This window comes from Haplochromis burtoni, unplaced genomic scaffold, assembly GCF_018398535.1.
Source record: "Haplochromis burtoni strain Fernald_Lab_line unplaced genomic scaffold, NCSU_Asbu1 Contig_696, whole genome shotgun sequence".
NCBI classification, from domain to species: domain Eukaryota; kingdom Metazoa; phylum Chordata; class Actinopteri; order Cichliformes; family Cichlidae; genus Haplochromis; species Haplochromis burtoni.
Genome location: NW_024583057.1, coordinates 133,577 through 140,476, shown reverse-complemented (window position 1 = coordinate 140,476; position 6,900 = coordinate 133,577). Strand labels below are relative to the sequence as shown.

The 6,900-nt window shown below is 38.2% G+C and overlaps 1 long non-coding RNA gene across 1 annotated transcript; it reads right to left on the bottom strand.

The window, feature by feature from the left end:
• Nucleotides 1-5,147: 5,147 nt before the first annotated feature.
• On the bottom strand, nt 5,148-6,900 carry LOC102305575. The gene is made up of 3 exons (XR_317579.2): nt 6,775-6,900; nt 6,543-6,623; nt 5,148-6,180 (listed from the first exon to the last, which is right to left on the bottom strand). It is a non-coding gene; the product is annotated as an uncharacterized LOC102305575 (long non-coding RNA).

Genomic DNA, 6,900 nt, shown 5'->3' with positions numbered 1-6,900 from the left:
CTGTATCATGCTGCTGAGTGACTGCTGCTCGTCAAACACATTTCATTGCATTGTTGACCCTGTGCTAACTTGCATATGACACTGAAAACTGAATCTGGGGATGTTGTTCATGCACGTAGAGATGTGCACATCTCTGCTTAGACTGCTGTCCCTATGACCTACATAATAGATATACATGAATATTTGAAAAAACTTTTTTATGACACATACCTCAAAATTCACTTATTTTAAAAAAATAAGTCAATTTAACAGAGAACAGGCATGTTTCACAGTTGGCTGGTAGATTAAAAACCAGAAACTTGTCACTGAAAGGTAAAAAGTTTCTAGTTTTTGAGTGAGGCTACACCCCCACGCTGCCCACTGCAACCCTCATTCCTAGCAACAGCTAGATTGCATCGCTTTGAAAGGCGTAGTGCTCTGTGGTAGAGCCCACGATCACCCATGCAGAGTGATATGAGTCAGCAATAACTGCTCACATTATCAAATGTTAAATTAGCTTTATCTGCAGATCCTAAAATCGTCTCTGCCTGTTTGAACATCGTCACAAGAAGACAAATCATCTTCTACAGTCAGGTCCTGGGCATACTTGTTTTAATCGTAACAGTGTCAAGTGTGTAAATGAGGACATTACTGGATGCCACGTAATATTCCAGGATATGCCATTGTTTCCATGCTGAACCAACCACAGAGAAGAGACACAACTGAAACCCAAAAACATCAGATCTTTATAAAAATTAAAGTGGCTGCCTGCAATAACCATTGTTACGTGCTTTGCATTGGGACCCTCTTCTTTCTCCTCTCCTCTGTTTTTGTAAAGGAGCAGCAGTGTTTAGTAGCAGAAAGATGAGTATGAGAGTAATGACTCATGAAAGAGGGGGAGCTGAACACGAAGTTTTGCAGCCTAGAGCCACCCACGCTGATTAGTCACCAAATACTACCCCACCACCTCTACCATTACAAATAAAGGAACACATAAATGTGTGTGTCTGTGTGTATATGCATTGTAGTTTACCTTCAACAGGTAGGAGGGCAATAACAAACTAAAAAGCCAGCAATTAAATTTGAGAAATACTCTAACTCCACAATATTCATGTCAATATGAAAAGCAAACATTAAAAAAAATGTGCTTTCAAGGAACTCAGCCTGCCCACCTGAGGCTTGTAGTGATTTGACAAAGGGTAAAACCTGTTGTGTAACTTGATGGTGGCTCTCTCACTTTGTTGACCTACTTCAACTTCAGGCTCTGCACTCTCACATAAAACAGGGGAAGGTGACGTAGGTGTTGAAATGGCAGTGAGATTTGTGAAACAAACAGCTAAGTTTTCACCTTCATCATTATCATGGCTGAAACTGAAATATAAATGTTTAAGAAAAAGTGGATGAACGTTACCACACAGAGGAAACTTGACAGTGCTGTTGAAATAACATGGATTTATTTTTTAATGTGTTCTTCCACACATGTGACAGGTGAGCTGTTAGATTGTAGTATTTCATTAATGACAAAATCACATTGTTTTGATCATGTTCTGGAGAGTTTGTGGAAGTGAGTTTTTACATTTTGTTTTATCAAGTTATTTATTTATTTGTTTGGTCATTTAAATTCAGAATAAGTCTGGCAATTAAAAACAAAAAGAAAAAAGTCCTCATAGGTGCTGAACTTCCCAGTGCAGTTAAAAACTTGTAAGTTTATTAAAAGAAGATTAAGAACAAAGTTTACAATGTGCAGCATCAATCCATTTTCTTGTCAACATAACCATGAAAAAAAGATGTGGTCACTTCAGAGATGTAAATGACAATGACATAACTACTGGTTCTTTGAAAAGAGCAATCAGTCAAAGAGTCACCAGATCTCCTGATTCTTGCTGTATTTTATATGTTTTGTGGTGCCTACTTTATTTTGTGTTTTGTGTATCTTAATCATCTATTTTGACACACATTGAAAACAATCTTGACTCAGACATTATTGTGCTTTGTGTTAATTCTAAACAGATAAACATCGCATCAAAATCACACAGGCCATCATCAGTTTTCCTGATGATGCTTTCAAAAGTCCTTTTTTCAGTAACTTTAGCATCTTCAATATGAGAAAGAGACAGGAAACTGAGTCACTGATGAACACGAGTCATCACCCTCTTGTCCCTCTGTGTCCTCTGTGCCAATGGAGAGAAGCCAAACTGTGTTTCATTATTCTAATAACAGTGACAATAAAGATCTAATCTAATCTAACTTCCAGCTCTAAAGTGGAAATACATCCATTTTTTTCCTGTTCCTCCTTTTGATTTACTGAAAACTAATCACAACGGGAAAAAAATCAAAATGACAACAAAAACCTGACGTCTTCAGTTGAATCAAGTAGGTCAGCAGCTATGAGTCTCTTCTTTCCTTCTGACACAAAGTGAAAACTGAATCACAGAGAAGCAGCAGGTTCACCTATCCAGTCAGAGGCATTGTTAAGTGATCAGAAATGTTGGGTTCTTTACCTACACAAGTACATTTTATAAGACAGATTTCTAAAGAATTTTAGAACAGCACCTCGCAGAAACTTCACACTGAGAGCTGACAGCACAGGCAACTACACCCCCATGTTTCCTATTGCAAAACCACATTCATGTAAATACATCTACAGATTACAGTCCATTCAGAGGTGTAATGCTCTGTGGTTAAGTCCAGGCTCACGCAATGAGTGATATCAGTCAATTATAACTGCTCACATGATCAAACGCTAGTTTCACATGTACAGCTCTTGAAATCATTTCTGCGTTTTTCACCATCTTCATCATCCACAACATCATCTTCACATCATCTGCTCTCTGCTTGGGTTGTCTTTCTCCCTCTTCCCATTCTTTCCCTGTCATATAGTTCTTCTCCAGCTCTTTCTGTTCCTCACTTATTCTCTTTTAGAGTAGTAGTTTGTTTCACAATAAAAGCTTACTCTAAAAGAGCATGTAATAGAAAAAAAAATGATAAATTTTGTGTAAATATAGAATATAATTACAGTTTGATCCATAAACAGAAGAAATAAGAAAAAGTCAGGTTTCTTCAGCAGATAATGTGACAGTTGTTGACTTTTTGGATTATTTGCAGTGTTTTCAGTGTTTGATAAACTTTTGCACTTTGTGCTGCCCAAAAGTGTCATATTATTACTCATTATGGTGTAAACCAGGAATCACCGACAGCTTTTGAGATGGATTTTTTTTAAATAAATTCATTAATTGTCAGTTCTTGCTTGAGGTAAGATGCTTTGATTAATCAATCAACAGCAGGACAAAATAACATGAAGACACTTCCAAAAAACAGCTGATGGGAGCAGAAAGGCTCCTAAATAAACTTGAGATCTGTGTGTAACTGCTGGATATCTGAACAGATGGATTTGTAGTCACTGTGCCACCTACGCAAATGCTCATATTATTGTTTTTATTTTGTTTTTATTCATTTGTTGTCTTTGGTTCTGGTTGTTATTTCCTCAAGAAGACGCAAGACTAAACCATTAAAGAGAAATACTGCAACTGAGCTTTTCACTATCCATGTCAACATGAGAGCCACAATTCACAACAAGCTGCTTTCAAGGAACTCTGAGGTTTGTGTTCAACAAAGGATAATACCCCCTAAGTGATATATGTTTTTACGGTGGTTACCAACTCTCAAGTTACGCGGGATCGTACATGTAACAGGTCGGCTGTTAGTTAGATTTATGTGGTAGAACTGTTTGTAAAAAACCAAATTAATTCTTTATCACTTATCTCACCTTTCAATTTTATGTGTAACATTTAAATTACTGTAGTTATTATGGCAACTTGTGAGAGGTAATAATGGTTCTTTTTTGGTATTTTGGTGTATATACCAAAAAAAAACTGAGTAAAAAAGTTGTTGTTAGAAGACATTTTAAGAGAAACCGTAGCCTGTCACACACTCACATCCCAGAGAGACCGAAGAACACTACCACAACCAGAAACCAGGGTCAGGCTTGTGTTTTTGTGTTAGTTTCTAGAGGTAGCTCAGGTTTCAGAGCTTTGGATGGTGAACATCAGCTGTTGATTCAAATAAGCTGGTGGTGAAACTTCAACTTCTGAACTTTGAATAGCAAGTTTAAAAAGCAGGTTCTCCACTTGCACTGGCTCCACTTGTGAGGCTGTGTGGATAGGGAAAACCCACATTTGTCTCACACAAGCCCTGAGTGGCTGTGCCTACACAGGGCCAACAGCACTGTGTAGGCATGGAGATTACTACTTGAGGTCAGTGTTGTAGGTTGAATTCTACAGCTAAATGCTGATGGCAAGCGTATGACTGGAAACAGGTTTATACAAGCCTGATTCAATTCTAAGAAATTGGCAGAGGTTGGAGGAGAAGTGAATAAACCAGTTAAATAATTTTGGAATTCCCCATCTGTGCCGTCACTAAACCTGCTGCTAAAGAAGGCGCATCGTTGTTCAGTGCATCAAGGTTTTGTTACATTAAAATTAACTGCAGTTAATTTTTTTTTAAATTGCAACACAAATTGATTTCTGAGCCATAAGAATAAAGAGAGGAAACGTTAAAGTTCATACTTTATAAATCAGAAACAGCAATGTTTGAAAGACCTGTATTTTTAAATAAAATTTTGAAAAAAAAATGCAACCTCTTAAAAACAGCATTACCATAAATCAGCTATGATGACACTGGTTATTATTTTAGTCAAAGACAGCTGCCCTGTGTTGAGAAATCAGTTTTACCCTGGTTCTTTTCATTCCTCGAGCGTCCAGAGATGGCACCGGACTCAGTAGTTATTTTCATAAAACCTTTATTCATCTTCATTTACTCATCTTCATTTAAGCATGCACTTCTAGAAGGGAAGACGAGGCCGGTGTCCCTCTGCAAAAATCTTCACCCCTTTGTCTGTGAAACACAGTTTTATAGGGGCGACCCTATCATAAAAACCCCTACGGTGTGCCCCAAACTCTGTCTGTGTCTATGTGCACGAGCACATGAATGCCTACATGTGCACGTTCCCATGTGTCTATGTGAGTGCTCGTGTGTGCCTGTGTGCGCATACCTGTGTGTATGTGTGTACACATGAGTGAGTGTGCGTGTGGATGTGTGTGCGTGACAGTTAAAACACTGTGGGTGTAGGTGACTCCCTAGAGGTCATAAAACCCCTCTCCCTTCCAGACCACAGTTATCCAGTTACAAATGTTGAGACCCCCACCCAAAAACATCCTCTGGGGAATTTCCACTCAGCATTAACTCTTCTCTGTTTTACTTTCACAGCTCAAGTGGGGGAGGGGTCTCCTACAATCTACTCCTAAATTCACGACACAATCAGCCTTTATTATATTGAGGGCAGTGTCAGTGTCTCTACAACAGTTCTACATTCTATGATAACACATTTCTAAACTCTAAATCAGCTAAATATTCTACACCTGCTCAAAGCACTTTAGTTATGACTGTAAAGTGACTGAAGGGCATTTTAAAGCTCACTAGATAAAAAAAAAAACATCTAACACTAAAAATATACTAAAATGTTTAAATCTAAAAATAGCTTTAAAACTAAAAATAGAAAACTTTACTTGATACCACTACAGCAAAACAAAACACAGAAAAGAACGTCGTCCTAAATGCTTCTCTGTGTCCTTGTACAGGTTTCCTCACAAGTAACTTGGACAGAAGATTTGCTCAAACAGTCACGAAATGCTCTACAGCAGACCACTTCACGCTTTTGAAGTTTGATCCCAGAAGTCAACTTTGGCATCAATGATGGTTGTTGTTTTTTCTGTATGTTAACTGTCTTGTTTAAACCAGAGGTTCAGCGTGACTCCAAACAAATTACAGGACATTGTGAAATGCTCCTGCTGCAGATCCGCCGTATCCACATGAGGCTGGAAACGTTGTTGCTTTGAATCCTTCAACAAAAAAATTAAGTGAAGTGGGTGATGCTTTCACCTCTGTAAATGTTTCCAATTTGTCCAAGAGTCACCTATGAAGCTGCACTCGCAAGCTGGAGTAAGAAAGAACAGACACACAGTTTTCCTTCATTTCCATCCTTCAGCCATGAGGCAAATGCATAAAATCAAAGATTCAAGTCTTTTACATCTGTTTTTTGACACTTTGACTCAGCGAACCAACATCCTGCGACTGCGACACAGAGCACAATAAAAAAAACGCTGACCCCAAATGGGATCAGTCGGCTCCGACGGGACAAACCACCTGTCAGGAAAAAACAAACGGAGATGAGATCTACTGTAGGACACAACATGAATGTCACATGTATTAAACTACCAAGCACATAAGTTACATAACAATGAGTTTGAATTACTGAGATATCACTGCTGATGGTCAGGACTGGTAGCTTTATTGCTTCACAGAAAGACAAGAGATCAGAGCTGCTTAAGGAAAGTACACTTCACTTCCTGTATGTGCTTCAAATTAAGAGGTGCACATGTTAAGGACAACACAGAGAGGGTGCCACCAGTGAGAGAAAACCACACCATAAAGATGATTTTGATCCAGCTGTAAACCGGTTATTTTAAGGCTTTTTAACTGTCTTGATTTGTTCCTCATGTTCTCACCTTTACTGTGAAACTCTTCTGCCAGATCAGGAGTTTGGAGAGTTTCAGGATGCAGTGGTGTCTCTGTTGTCGCAGTTTTAGCTGAATTTAAGTTTGGCAGAACAGAAGATTTTAAATTATTTACAATATATTCAAATATTCTTTAATGAGCAAAAACAAGTTGTTGGTAAAATAACCCAAGTACGCAGTAAGTTTAAAACCAAACAACAAAAATCTTTTCAGTCTAGCTCACCAACAATCAGATGAACAATTGAAGACTTTGTTTGACTCTTTAACTTTGGGATGAAACATCTGTATCTTCCTTCATCTTCTTGTGTCACATTAGTGATTCTTAGTGAGATGTTTCCTTCTCTCAGGC